Source organism: Hippopotamus amphibius, chromosome 15 (assembly GCF_030028045.1).
Source record: "Hippopotamus amphibius kiboko isolate mHipAmp2 chromosome 15, mHipAmp2.hap2, whole genome shotgun sequence".
NCBI classification, from domain to species: Eukaryota; Metazoa; Chordata; class Mammalia; order Artiodactyla; family Hippopotamidae; genus Hippopotamus; species Hippopotamus amphibius.
In genome coordinates, this window is record NC_080200.1 from 30,381,641 (window position 1) to 30,395,763 (window position 14,123).

The following is a 14,123-nucleotide window of genomic DNA, read 5'->3' on the forward strand; positions in this document are numbered from 1 at the left end:
GGGACCCAAGGGGCCCGTTCCTAGCTCTACCACTTGGGAAAGTGGGGGACTCTTCCGTCAAGGAAACGGAGAGCTCATACTTGATGGTGCGGTTGTCAGAAGCCTTTTTCTAAGCCTCCCCTGGCCCCACTGTGTCAGAAAGACGTGTCCCTCCACCTGCCGGGGACTTGATGAAGGAGAGTCACTCTGGTAGAAGTACCCGAAGCTCGATGACTTCACTGCCGTCTCCCTTTCTCTGGCATGGGCCCGCCCCTGGAGGAGCCCTGTCTTCACCTAGCCGTGACGGCACCGCTCAGGGGAGCTGGAGACAGGACCCCAATGAGGGCAGGTGGATGGGAGCCTGTTCAAAATGACCTACACACCCAATCTGCCGTAGACATGGTGCACAGATCGTGGACGTGCCTGTGCCCCCGAAGACATCCGTGTGGCCCCGGGCATCCGGCAGCCATCTTCTCCATGTTCGCCTGACCTGTGCTCTCGCTCTTTTCTCCAGAGCACTCGCCTGATGATTCGTGGGGGAATGAAACCCCAGCTGGCAGGAGCCGAATGATCTTCCCAACACAAGGGAAAAGAAGAGGTGGGGTCCCGCATCCCTCCAATGTGTCTGTGCCTAAGAATGAGTTTCTAAGAAATCTCATCCTCCTTTAGCTCCCTTAACTCTCCCCCGCCCCCCCCACCCCCACCCCCGGCGCCCGCCAGCCCGGGCCATAGTATAGTTACTTTCCCAGATTTCCTCCCTCTCCTCAGCAGAACCGAAGAGATTGTAGGTGTTGCCACTTCTCTGAGTCTTTCTTTGCTTTCTTAGGAGGGCTGCCCCATGTCACGTAAAACTTGGAAGACATACACGCGTGAGCATCTCTCCTTGTGATTCTAACCCAGGGAAGAGCATTTAAAAATCGAAAGGAGGCAAACTAGGGTTCAGGCACCCAGAGTTGAGCCGGGTGGCCACTTGGAAGAGAGTTCCAGACGCCTTCCTGTTTGGGGGAGGGGGAAATCTCCCCCTCTGCCCCTCTTGAGTCCTCGTGGCTGGACTCATCCTAACATGGACTCAAGGCAGGCGGATAGAGGAAGCGGGAGCGGGAACACGTGTTCGTTTGTTGTTGTTGTTGTTGTTGTTGTTGTTGTTGTTGTTTTACCTTCTAGCCCTGAGAAGTGGCTGAGGCGGGCAGCTTTTCGACTGTGTAGACCAAGGGACAGTACATGTGTGAGACAGGGATCAGACCGAGAGACTTAGCTTTCGGGTGTGCCCTGAGGGAAGGAAGAATCTAAACAGAGTTTGGGCTTGGGGGGGTCCCTGAAAGAAGTCACAGTGTTTGTCTCCCTAGGCTTCTCGGCCCCAATGAATTCCCTACTTTGGGGATCGGAGCGTCCTCCTAACTCCAGGTGCAGATGCAGGGAGTGCGCCTTTCACCCGAGAGAGAGATGGATGTCTCGCTTTCAGGGAGACACAAAGGAGAGCCCGAGGGTCCCTCTTGTGTTGGCCGCCTGCTTGAGGTCACCGTCACGCCAAATGATCACTGTGCCACGGAGGTGCATTTTGGCGTGGCCTATCCTGGGCTCCACAGCCACCTCCCTGAGAACGGGTATGGTCAGAACCGTAGGAAGCTCAAGGGCGCCGCCAGCCGCTTTCAAAAACGTATCTGTCAGCACCTGCTGGCTGCAACCGCGAGGTTTCCAAGTGCCCTCCGCATATTCTCCCCCTCCCCCGCAACGACCTCATCACTTCCAATCCTGGCGAACAATGTATGGAACCTTTGCTGGGGTTTTCGTTTGTTTCTCTTTTGTGGGGTTTCTCTCTCTCTCTCTGTCTCTCTGTCCCTCTGTCTGTGTCTCTGTCTCTGTCTCTGTCTCTGTCTCTCTCTCTCTCTCTCTGTCACACGCGCTCTGATGTTCGGGGCCTAATGGGAGAAATGAAATCAAGCGAGGGGTTTTGCCCTCAGGTTGCCTTGGTCTCGGGTTGACTTGTGTGCGCTGAGAAAGACGGCCTTTACTGAAGGCCCTGCGCAGACTTTTTGACACCCCCGATCCATGGAATCCTGAAGCGGTGGAACCTAGAAATCTTTCGGTCTCCTTTTGATTTGGAAATCTTCTCCTTGACAGAAAGAAGCCTTTTTAAAAGAGAAAAAGAAAAAGTGGAACTGCATGAGCAGATCGGTTTTTAGATCTCAGCCGGGCGGCTGCCCGGTTCTCTGGGGAGAACTGTCTTCATCTTGCAAATCTGTACACACAGCCCACAGTGGCCTGGGATGGAGGCCAGTGGACTGGATTGGGCAGAACCTGAGACCAGAGGAAAGAGAAAAAAAATAAGAAAAATGGTGGTGGTGGTTGGGGGGAGGGGGAAGAGGTCTGCTTTGAAAAATAGGAACTGCTGGCAGGGCTCCCTCACCCCCACCCCCCCCACCCCAAAGTAGGACTGTGTATCCAGGCGTAGAAATGATACTGTGCCAAGAAGGCAAGCGCTGTTGAGACTGCTGTTCCTATGATGTTACAAACCGAAAGCGATGCTTTCTGGTCGAGGCTCTCCATGACAATCTACTAAGCAAATCATAGGTTGGCTGTTTTGGACGTTCTCTGCAGTTTTCATTGGGAGTGAGGAAGAGCCGTTTGTACATGTTTTGATACAATGTTTTGAATGCTGTGGGACCATGGTATGTTTCCGCCGTGGATGAACAAGGTTGCCTTTTCCAGCTTCCGCTTGCATGGTCATTTCCTGGTCCTGACGACCCCCCCCCCCCGGCCCCAAGTGAGGGAGGCCTGTGTGTCTTTGTGTCCATTTAGAAGGGTTGGTGCTTGATGCCAGCATGATATCCAAATCTTGATTTTGGACTTACCAAACTACTGTTGGGAGTTTGTTTCTTGTCTTAATCTCCCTTAACTCTTGCAGTCACCTGAGTGTCCAGTCTTGATCTCGCGTCTCTCTCTGCCTCTGTCTCTGTCTCTCTCGCTCTTTCCTTTTGTTGATTTCTTCAAGGCAAGCCATCTTTTTCCTCCTCCTCCTCCTCCTCCTCCTCCTCCCCCTCCTCCTCCTCCCCCACCACCCTCCTCTTCCTCTTCCTCCTTTCTCTGCCCCCCTCCCCCCTCCCTCCCTCCTCCCCCCGCCCTTTTAAAATTGAAGTCTAACAGACTGACAAGAGTATATTGGTTTTCAAGTGTATACCCTAGCGAGTGGCTATGTTTACACATGGCCCAGGGATCTCCGTGATAAGTCTCGTTACTGTCTGTCACCATTCGATGTCATGACAGTAGGATGGACTCTATTCCGCCTGCTGTACATGACATCCTGCGAGTGAGTTGTTTATTTCATAACTAGAAGTGGGCACCGCTTCCTCTCCCTCACCTATTGCACTCGTCTCCCTCTTCCCCCCTCCCTCCCTCCTCTGGCCACCCCCCATTTGTTCCTTTTAGGTGTCGATGAACCTGTTTGCGGTTCCTTCTTTGTGTTCATGTGTGTGTATTGCTGTGCACGTTCTTCACAGACATGATAGTCTCGCGACCTGAGGTATCTTGTGTAGTGCAATGCCCTCTGGGTCTCTCCATGTTTCCGCGGATGGCAAGACCTCATTCCCTGGTAGGGTTGAGTCATAAACGTGCGTGCGCCTGTGTGTGACTAGGTAGAGACGTATGCACACAGAGAGTGCTATCGGTATGTCCCTAACTATGGCTACATAGGGATAGGTGTGGATACACATACACGTGTGTGTATGTGTCACCCTCACCCCCTCGGTGGGCACGTAGTGGAGTTGCTGGGTCATGTGGTAGTTGTTGGTGCAGTGCTTTCAGGGACTTCTGTGCTGTTTTCCGTAGTGTCATCTGTTGTCGGGGAGCCATTCTGTCAGGCACCAGGTGATATCTCTGAGTCCTCCAGCATGACATGGTGGTGGTCTCTCTCAGCGTGAAAAATAGGTGTCCCGTCAGGAGCCACTTTCCTCTGCCGTTTGGAACTTGCTGTCGTGATTCCAGATCCTGGGCCTGGCCGTGTATGCTTGTGCAGAGAAATGCCAGCGCTTTTTATCATACCCTCCATTTAAAAAAAAAAATTGTTCTGTATTTGATGGGCTGCGTTGGGTCTTTTTTTGCTGTGCGTGGGCTTTCTTTCCGTTGCGGTGAGTGGGGGCTCCCCTTCGTTGTGGTGCGCAGGCTCCTCATTGCCAGTGGCTTCTCTTGGTGCGGAGCACGGGCTCCAGGCACGGGGGCTTCAGGAGTTGCGGCACATGGGCTCAGTCGTTGTGGCTCACGGGCTTCGTTGCTCTGCGGCATGTGGGACCTTCCTGGAGCAGGGATCGAACCCGTGTCCCCTGCAGTGGCGGGCGGATTCTTAAGCAGTGCGCCAGCTAGGCAGCCCCAGTTGTTTCTTGTATTTCAGGGAAAGGTTTCCTTTGGCTTTCGGTTTTGTCCCCGCCCCCACCCCCCAAGAAAGGTACTGTTGGTTGCTTTGTTGACAGTGGAAAACTGTGTTGCGGTTGCTGTTGGAGTGGTGGGGGTCGTCGTCCTTGTTGCTTTGTTTCCTTTGTGGGCATTGTTTTCTGTTGGTTTTTTCTGGCTTTGTTTCCTTGTGGATGAAAATGCCTGGTCTTGGTCTGCTCTGTTCAGGCCTCCTGCCCGTTTTCCCCATCGGGTTGCTTGTTCTGGGGGGCTGCGTTGCATGAGGCCTTGCTCTGTTTTGGACAGGAACCTCTTATGGGACATGCTTGAGGTTTTCAGATGCGTGTGTGTGTGTACGTGTACACGTGTGTGTGTCTGTACGTGTACACGTGTGCATACACGTACATATGTGTGTGCCTTTACGTACTCCTTGAAGGGCCACAGCAGTCCCAGAGCTTGACTTTGACTTTTTGGTAGTTTGGCTTGGTTTGATTTTGGTGGGACGACAGGTCACTGTGAACCTTTGCTGTAAATCTCTCTCTCACATGCACGCGCGTGTGCGCGCGCGCACACACGCACGCACGCACACTCACCACGTTGCATTGTGTAGATGTCCTGGAACGCGGTTTCTTTAGTGGATGGCTGTTGACACGCTGCTCCCCGCCCCCCCGCCCCAGCCCCTGCCCCCGCCCGCCGGTGACTGTGGTCAGTCCGTTTTGAAATCCACGTTCTGACCTCAAGGGCGTGTTCCCCACCCACACACCCATGTGTTCTCTTTGGACTTTGTCGCGGTCTGTGCGGAAATAGATGTTTGTTTCCATTTGTGTGGGGCCAGAGTGTATGTTTACTTTCGTTTCTAGCTTCCGGGCTCTGCGTGTCAGCTTTCCAAAGCCCTTCTCCGTGCCAGAAGGGATGAATTCCTGCGTCGTTCTCGGAGCGCTTGCCTGGTTTCGTTTCGCTGGTCCCCGCCTTCCCTCCCTCCCTCCCTCCCTCTCACCCTCCGGGGAGCTGGGGATCTCGCTTGTGGCACTGTGGGCGTCTCCGTGGAATTCCCCGCGCCCCCCCCCATGGCCTGGAATCGCGTCCCCTTCCAGGCAGCCTCCCGGCGGCATCTTGCCAGCTACCGCCGCCCCCGTGTGCTGCCGGGGATCTGGACGCGCCGTGTCGTGTCGTGTCGTGTCGGGCAGGGAGCTAGCTCCGAGGCGGACCCCTCGGGGCCGCGCGGGACGCCCGCCCCGCTCCGGGAGGAGCTCGGGCGTTTGGGCGGCCCGGCGCTCCGGCGTCCTCGGTGGCCGGCCGGCGACAGGGATCCGGCCCGGGGACGTTCGAGCCGGTTGTCGGGCGCCTCCTGGCGGCCGCTTTTATATTGTCCCTTCCCTCCGGAGCTCCTGCGACCTTGTCGAGGGCTGTGACTCAGCCGCCAGGCCCGAAGCAGAGTTCCGGGAGGCGAGCCACGCTGGTGCTGGCAGCCCCGGTGGCGCCGAGGCGTAGGCACCTCCTGCTGTCGCCTGAGATTGGGCCTGCAGATCTATGGGGCTGTGACTGCCGCCGCGCTCCCGAGCCGGGGCGGAGGGGCCGCCTGGCCGGGTCGACCAGCATGCGCCCGTGCCCCTCCGGCTGCGGGAACCCATGTCGGGTCGTGCCGCCGCGGTGGGAGAGGAGAGGGTCTGCCGTGCCCGGAGCGCCTGGGACTTGGTGGCCCGGCCTTCTCCTGGGCCGCCCTTGGGAGCGTTCGTTCCCCGACCCCCCCCACCTCCCTTCCCGGTGCCCCCGCGTCCCGCTCCGGAGGTGGGGACCGGCTCGGGCCGAGCGTTGAGGCCGGTGGAGGCCGCCACGGGCTCGGTGGTGGACGCGCGTGCGTCCCAGTCGTCAGATTCTTTCGGACCGATGGTTTTCCGAGCCGGACTCCAGAGGTGAGGACCGGCCTGGGCCGCCAGCAGTGACCCGGAGAGGCTGGCCCGGGCCTGGGTGCGTTGCCCCGTGGGCTCCGGGCGTCTCCCTGGAGAAATGGGTTCAAGTCCCGATGGGTCCGGAGACGTGGACGGACCGGCCCCTGCTCGTGCAGGTGGCCGGCGAGGGTGCACCTGGCCTGTCAGCGTGCCCGCGTGGCTCCCGGTCGTCAGACGCGACTTTGTCTCCCCCCTCCGCCCTCCACCCCGAGTCCGGGCCGGGAGGTGGGGACTGGCGCGAGCCCTACTGGGTGGCCCGGGGAGGGGCTCCCGGGCCCGGGCGTGGTCCCTCATGGGGCCCGCTCATCGGAGGCGGCTTGGAGGGGTGCTGAGTTTCTTTCTTGGAACCAAGTCCTGGCCCGGAGACTCGGATGGACCGGTCCCTGCCCGCGTGGGGGGACCGGGGAGGGCGTCCCCAGCCCGCTCCCTCTCCCCCGTGTCCCCGGCCCACTCTGCCACCCCTCCATCCCCGGGTCGACCAGGTGGCCTTGGGCGCTCCGGGGCAAGTGTGGATGGGGAAGTGTTGGGGGCAGGTGGCCGGACCGAGGTTCCGGGGGCCCCCGTGAACCTCGTGGGTGGGCCCCGCTGTCGGGCGCGATGATTTTTTTCGCCGGAAATGGGGCCTCTTTGCCACCAGATAGGTGCTGACATGGTGTTCTTCTGCGTCTGTCGCCGATAGACGCTGGGGCTCCGGACGCCGGCAGGACTCCGGGCTGGGGGTGGCTGTCTGATACCCGGCTCGGTCCTTGCCACTTGAGCTGCCCGCTTGGGCCTGCGTGCCGGCTCTTGCGTGCGCGTCCGGCTGCTCCGACCCGCGGTGCCGCCTCCGGCCGCTGGCTGAGCCCGAGGGCGGCGGGGCCAGGTGGCGTTGGGTGCTCGACCCTGTGCGCTGCCCCCGCTGCAGGCACCCGGTGGTGAGTGGCCGGCACGACCCCACCCCACAGGCTCTGTGCCCCGTGTCAGGCGTTCTCGTCCTGGGGTGGTTGGCTGCTCTTGCCCGAGAGGAAGGGGCGCCGGCGAGGCGGAAGCGGGCCTCAGTGTGACGGGTCCTCGCCGTGCCTCCCCTGCGGGCCTCTCCCGCTGTGGCTTTAGGCTGGGTGGGTCAACCGATTGATGTGGTGGTGCCACGCTCCGCCGGGCTGGGCCTAAGCCATGCCAGACGAGGGACGGACGTTCCTGGGGGATGGGACCGCTCTTCTCGTTCTGTCCGCGGGCTCCTCGCCTCTCTTCCGCCCCGCCTGCCGGGGTGTGCGGAAGGCAGGGGTGCGGCCTCCGGCCCTGAACCCGCGGTCTCCCGCCCCCGCCTCCCAGCGTGGGCGCGGGGACCGGGGTCCTCGGATGCAGCAGACGCTCTCGCTTTGCCTCCTTGGCATACGCCTCGCGAGCGGCCCTCCCCGCGGCGGGGAGGGCCGCCCCGCCGCCACGCTGCGCACCCCCGTCGGTGTGCGAGCGTGCCTCGCCTGGCCCTCCGTGGTGCTCCTGGAGCACTCCAGGTCGTCCCTCAGGTGCCCGAGGCCGAGCGGTGGTGTTGTTCCCCTTTCCCAGCGTGTCCCTCGGGTCTCTGCCACGTGGCATGTGCCGTGAGCGGCTCTCTCTTGGGGGGGGTCGAGACGGTAAGGGAGGTGCGCCCGCCTGTTCCCCCCCCGGCGGTGGGGTCAGGGGCCGCCTCGTTGTGCTGGTCCTCAGTGGCGTGCCGCGGGGGGCTGAGCTTGGCTGAGCGCACGCCCCGTGTGGCCCCCGCTACGTGGGGGGCTGCGCGCGGGCGTGGGAGCGATCGTGGGGGCCGGGGCCTGTGAGAGAGGGGGCTGTGTCACGCATCTTGGGCGTGCTCCCCCTCGAGGGCCCGAGGGTCGAGCCCGAGGGCAGCAAGCCTACCGAGGTCGTGCCCCAGCCCTGGCCGCGAACGCTCCCGTGGGCCGTGTGCTTACCCATACCGCAGACTCCCTCCCCTCCAGCCGACTGGAGGGGGGTGTAGGCAGCTCACGGAAGCGCCTCTGTGGGCCCAAAGGGGAGGTGATGAGTGGGGCATGACACGCCCATTCTGTCCATTCAACAGAGGGTCAGGGCTACAGCAGACCCCAGAGAGGGACATCAGACCCCAGAGAGGGGCAGCAGCCCGGCCGGCCACTGGGTCTCCATGTCTCAGGCTTCCCGGGGAACCTCCCCCCCTTCTCCCCACCTCCCCCCACATTCCGCCACCCACCTTGGTGCATTTAGAATGGCTCCAATTGTAAATAGATGCTGGTGGGAAGATTTCTACAGGTTACCTGCAATGGCTGACCTGTCATGCTTGTAACCCTGGGAGAGAACAATTCTCTTTGTCCCCAGAGGCGTCAGACCTCCTCTCTCAGGAACCCCTGAACCCCGGCCACTGGACTTCACTCCACTGCCACGTAGTATGGGTCCTCCAAACGTTCCTGTGACGGTGAGTATGGTTTCCATGTGGGTTGAAGCCTCCCCTTGCTGCAAACCTTCTGTCCTCACCATGGCATAGAGACGGTTAAAAAAAAATTGTGTTTGCCACTTTGGGTATACCTTCCACAGCCTGCAGTGACCAAGGCACCCACTTCGCTGGGCAAGTCCTATGAGCCTTCACAAAAGCTCTTGCAAACTTCTTGGGACCATCACTTTTCCAGTCACACTCAATCATCAGGCAAGATTGACACGGCCGATGGGAAAACTGGACTCCGAGAAGAAAGAGTGACCTACGTGGGGCTGAATGAACTGAGGGCTAGGATGATAGTGTGTGTATGACTACTTGTCTACAATAGGACTGATTGGGGAAGCCGGGGTGGGGGGCAGGGTGCGGATACCTTAGGAGCTTGGGATGAACATATACACATTCCTATACATAAAGTGGATAATCAACAAGCTCTTACGACTTGGCACAGGAAACTATACTCAATACTTTGTAATAACCTATAAGAGAAAAAAAATCTGAAACAGAATCTATCTATATCTATCTATCTATCTATCTATCTATCATCTATCTATCTACCTATCTTTCTATCTAAATCACTGTGCTGTACACCTGAAACTGCACGACATTATAAATGCTTCAATTATTTCAAACAGAAAAGAATCTCCTAACCTGAGTGAGAGAGAGAGAGAGAGAGAACAGGACGGATTGTGAAATCTTTTCTTTGCCAGCTACAAGGGAAAATGAAAACAAACAAAACCCAATTTATTTTAAAAGTTGGACATCCATTTGGTGACTTGTACCCTTGTCAGCAAAATGGAATCACTTCTCTTTTTCTCCCTACCTGCTCCGTCCAGAATTCAGAAACTCTCCGTGAGGCTCCTTATTTCTTTGGCAAGAGAGTCACTTGCATGCATTCCTTAGAGGCCCACGTTACGTTTCCATAAAACGGGAATACACACTTGTGGATATGAGATTCTGGTGCTATTCATTTTCCTTAGGGTGCTGCTTTTAACCTGAAAACCGGACTGGATCCTGAAGTCTTTCAAGTTGCCCCCAATATCGGGCTACAACTCTCTCCATGAATGTTTCCCACTTTCGCCCAGCCCACCCTTTTGACTTGGCATCACTGACAACGAAAACGGCCCTTTGCCTGAAGCCCTACAGACCGAAGCTGGAGGACTTGGTGAAAACTTTAGAGACATGGCCACCACAGCTCCTATGGAAACCATCCTGGTGCCTGTTTCTGTGAGAGCCACTCTGAAAGTCGAACCAAACACCCATCATCACAGCCATTTCAAACTGCTAAAGTTGCTTCCACCCTAACATCTACAAATCTTCTTCACTGACACCGCCCCCCACACGCTCCCCCCCCTCCACTGGTTTATAATCGGCCCCTGGCGACTTGGGAAGGAGCGAGCGGTGGAGAAGCAGGCGGGGGCGGGGGCGGGGGCGGGGTGGGGCGGGACCAACAGACAGTAGCCGCTGCCTGCCTGCCTGCCTGCCTGCCTGCCTGCCTGCCGGGCTGAGACCTGAGGGCTGCGGGCCACGCTGGTTTCTGCAACTCAATCCCTTCCAGGAAGCACCTGTGATGACTACTTGGCAGGGAATGGTCAAAGCTGAACTCTCTTGGCCTATTTCTGAAAAAGGCCTGAGTCTCAGCTACGACAGATTTTCTGGATTTCTTGGCCCATGCACGGACCCGCACCTTCCCATCCTGTCAGATCCTTTGTACCCACACCTCCCCTGGGAGAGTTCTTTGGCCTCGTCTGGAACATGAACAAGCAAAACCAAACACAGTGTGACATAATGTATTGGTCTTTATTGAAAAGAAACATGCTCCTCTCGCACACCTGAGGGCAGGAAGCAAAGGCAAGTTCTCAGCAGGATGGGGGACAGGGAACCCGAACCGAGGCTGGTCAGCAGTGGCCCCCTGCCCCCCACCGCCCTGCCCCCGATCCCCGTCTCTCCCAGGCCCACGAGGGGCCTCCCTTCCCCGCCTCTCTCTGTGCCCCTCGTCTCCAGCTCCCCCAGCCCAGCTTCTGCACCCCACCCCCCCATCCCTGGCCCCGGGAAGTGGAGGCATGTCTGTCCCAGCTCCAGTTCTGATATTTCACTTGTGAAACTTCCCTAGGCCCAGGTGCCAGCTTGCCGTCCTGCTGCTTCATGTCCGTCTCTATCAGCCATGCCCAAAGGGCACGTGAAATTATGGACAGCAAATAGCACACCTAGAGGGTGTGTGTGTGGGGGTGGGGTGTGGTGTCCCTTCTCCAGGAAGCAGTGAGGGAACAAAAGGAGGCCTGGGGGAAGGAGTCCTGGGTGCCTATCATCGCGCCCCCGCCCCCCCACCGCCCCGCAGTGCACCATTCATTTCCATCTCCGCATCTGAAGGACACGTAGTCCTCGTTGAAGCAACTTGATGAGGATTCCCCTCCTAACGACGTGACAGAACCTATGAAGAACTGCACTCCTTGAATCCATAAATGCTAACAGGATCCAAGGAGTTTTCCATCAATGGCCGAAAAAGAAATGGTCCTGAACATAATAACTGCCAAGTATTCCTCTAGACGGAGGCATCATTCACTTTTTCTTTTTTTAACTTATTTTCTTTTTATGTTTTACAATAAACTATATATTTAGAGTGTACAATTTGGTACCCCAATCTTCCAATTCATTCCCCCCCAACCCTCCCCACTTTCCCCACTTGGTGTCCATATGTTTGTGCTCTACATCTGTGTCTCTATTTCTGCCTTGCACACCAGTTGATGTGTACCATTTTTCTGCAGTCCACATATATGTGTGAATATACAATATTTGTTTTTCTCTTTCTGACTCACTATCTTTCACTTGTTAACAACAGTAACGACGATGACGCCGACGACAAGGACAAGGATAAGGACTGGAAAAACAACAACAGAGAGAGCACTGGGCGAGTTTTCCACTTCTTAAAGGAAGGAGGCCGTGTTCCCAGGCAGGTTGGCTCAGCTGCACAGTTTCCTCCGGTGACTATTCCTGGGGGCACCGTCGAGGTGATGCACGAAACACACAGGAGGAGGCCTTCTTGAATGTCCTGCCCAGGAAATGGGGACATGATTCCAGCAGTGGCAATGGCTGCCCTTCTCTTTAGGGTGACACACGGGCCTGATGGCACTGGGCAAACCCTCCCCTCCCTCCCTCCCTCCCTCCCACCTTCCTTCCTTCCTTCCTTTCTTCCTTCTTGAGGCTCTTGGCCTCCCCACTTTAAGGAAGAGCCCAGGGCCCAGCAGCAAAGACCTTCTGCTGATCCTTGCCAGGGGGCTCTCATTTTACACACTTGAATAGGATCAGTAGACACCGTCATCCCATGAGAAGCAGACAATATCATCTAAAAGCCTACTTTCCTGGTGTCTCAGCGTGCAGGGCTCCTCCTTCTCAGGGATCTTGCGCTCTGTAGGGATAATTCACATGCTGGGGGAGTAGGTTCCCAATAGCATCTTATGAAATGGATTACAGGATGTCTTCCTTTGAAAAAGATAAAGATTATTTGGGAAAGTTATTCATATGAAGCACATGGATGATATCCTCTCTGATCTATATATTAGAGTTGACCGTTGAACAACCAACATGGGGGATTAGGGGGGCCGACCCCACACACACCATTGAGAACCCATGCATAACTTCACAGTCCAAGCTCTGTATCGGGGCTTGCACCTCTGAGTACTCAGCAACCAGAGATCCTGCAGTGCCATAGTGCACAGCTATGGAAAACATCCCCTTATGAGTCACACACACACACACACGCGTGCGCGCGTCCTCGAGCGCAGACATCTCAACTTTGTTACACAAGAGTTAGTGGTGTTCGAATAATCTTAGAAGTGACGACTGCTGTCTGATGAAATCAATGGATCCATCAATCAATCTATGACACTACACTTTGTATTTCCTAGTCTCAAAATGATTTGTAATTTGGCTCCTTAGAAGTTTAGCTTGGTCCTTCAAGGACAGTGTCAGTCAGAGAGAAAATAACATTTCTTCAAATCATGGAAGTGAAATAGTCCTGGATGCTTATGTGAAACATTAACAGAATTTTTCTTCTTTATTTTATAAGATAACTGGAATTAGGAAGAAAATCTCCTCGTGAAAAACCCGGTGCTACCTTTCCTTGACTGATGATCGAAGAGGAGAAAGCATTTTCTGGGCCCATGCAACTTGAGAGAAGTTCTAACTTTTCTGGAAAAGAAAGATTCCCACCCTCCCCTTGCTCGGCCATGCTAGAAACCTTCCCCTGCCCCAAACTCTGACGTGTCCCCTTGTTTGGCCTCACTGTGTGTCGTCCGTGGGTGCGGGAACACACTTGCATTCCGTAACAGGAGAGCCTATGGAGAAAAGATCTCTGGCCACTTTCATGGGATCTGCATTGCTGGCTAGGTAAACCTAAGACATCAAAAGAAGTGCCTTGGAACACATGCTCCTTCCACACTGGTCACCTCATAGGATTCCTAAATGACTCTGGTTCAGCACTCACTCGACTTGGCTGTGTTTCTGTGCTTCCTGACCTAAAGGATCTATCTGGATATGCCACCCGATAGAAGCTGAAATAAATTCACTTTGGATGTGTGTGAATGCCGTTCATACAGAGAGTGGGGACTGCAGGGAGCTCTTGTGGATAAAGAAAAATGGGGGAACACATGTAGGCGACAGCACATAAAGTATAGAAAGATACACGAAGGTTTCCTTCGTTCGCGGGTTGGGAAGGGGGAACGACAGAACATTCCCTGCTTCTACTCCACGCACGCATGCACGCAGGCAGGCAGGCAGGCAGGCAGGCAGGCAGGCAGGCACCGGAGTGGGGTGGGGTGGGGGGAGCTGGCTCCTTACCCCACCCACCAGGGACGCGTGCGCGTTTAAAGAGACCAGGAGCAACGTGGTGGCGGTGGCGATGAGGAAGGAGGACCATGTTCAAGGTGTGGATTTGCGGTGAGGGCTACGTGAGGTGACTAAGAACTCGGTGCAGTGAGCGGCCCATACAAGGACAGAAGCGATGGTCCCCTAATGCTTGCAGGGCCTGGCCAGGAGCATGAACGTGTGCCCATGTTCCGAGGTTGGCATCATGACACTAGTTCATCCCTGTGAAATAGGATGTGTTTTCTGTATTCTCCTGTCTTGACAAACACACGTCTTTACCTGTGTCTCCGTACAACGACGGTCTCTGCGTGACAGTCGGCAGAACATCCCCAGGGACAATTATCACAGAGACCTGAGGTTCTGCTTGGCTGGCAATGCTTGTGTGAATGCTGCAGTGAGATACAGACAGACAGACAAACAGACAGACAGACAGACACACACACACACACACACACAAACACACACCCCTACCTATAATTATGTGTATTTAATACGATATCTTTATTGAT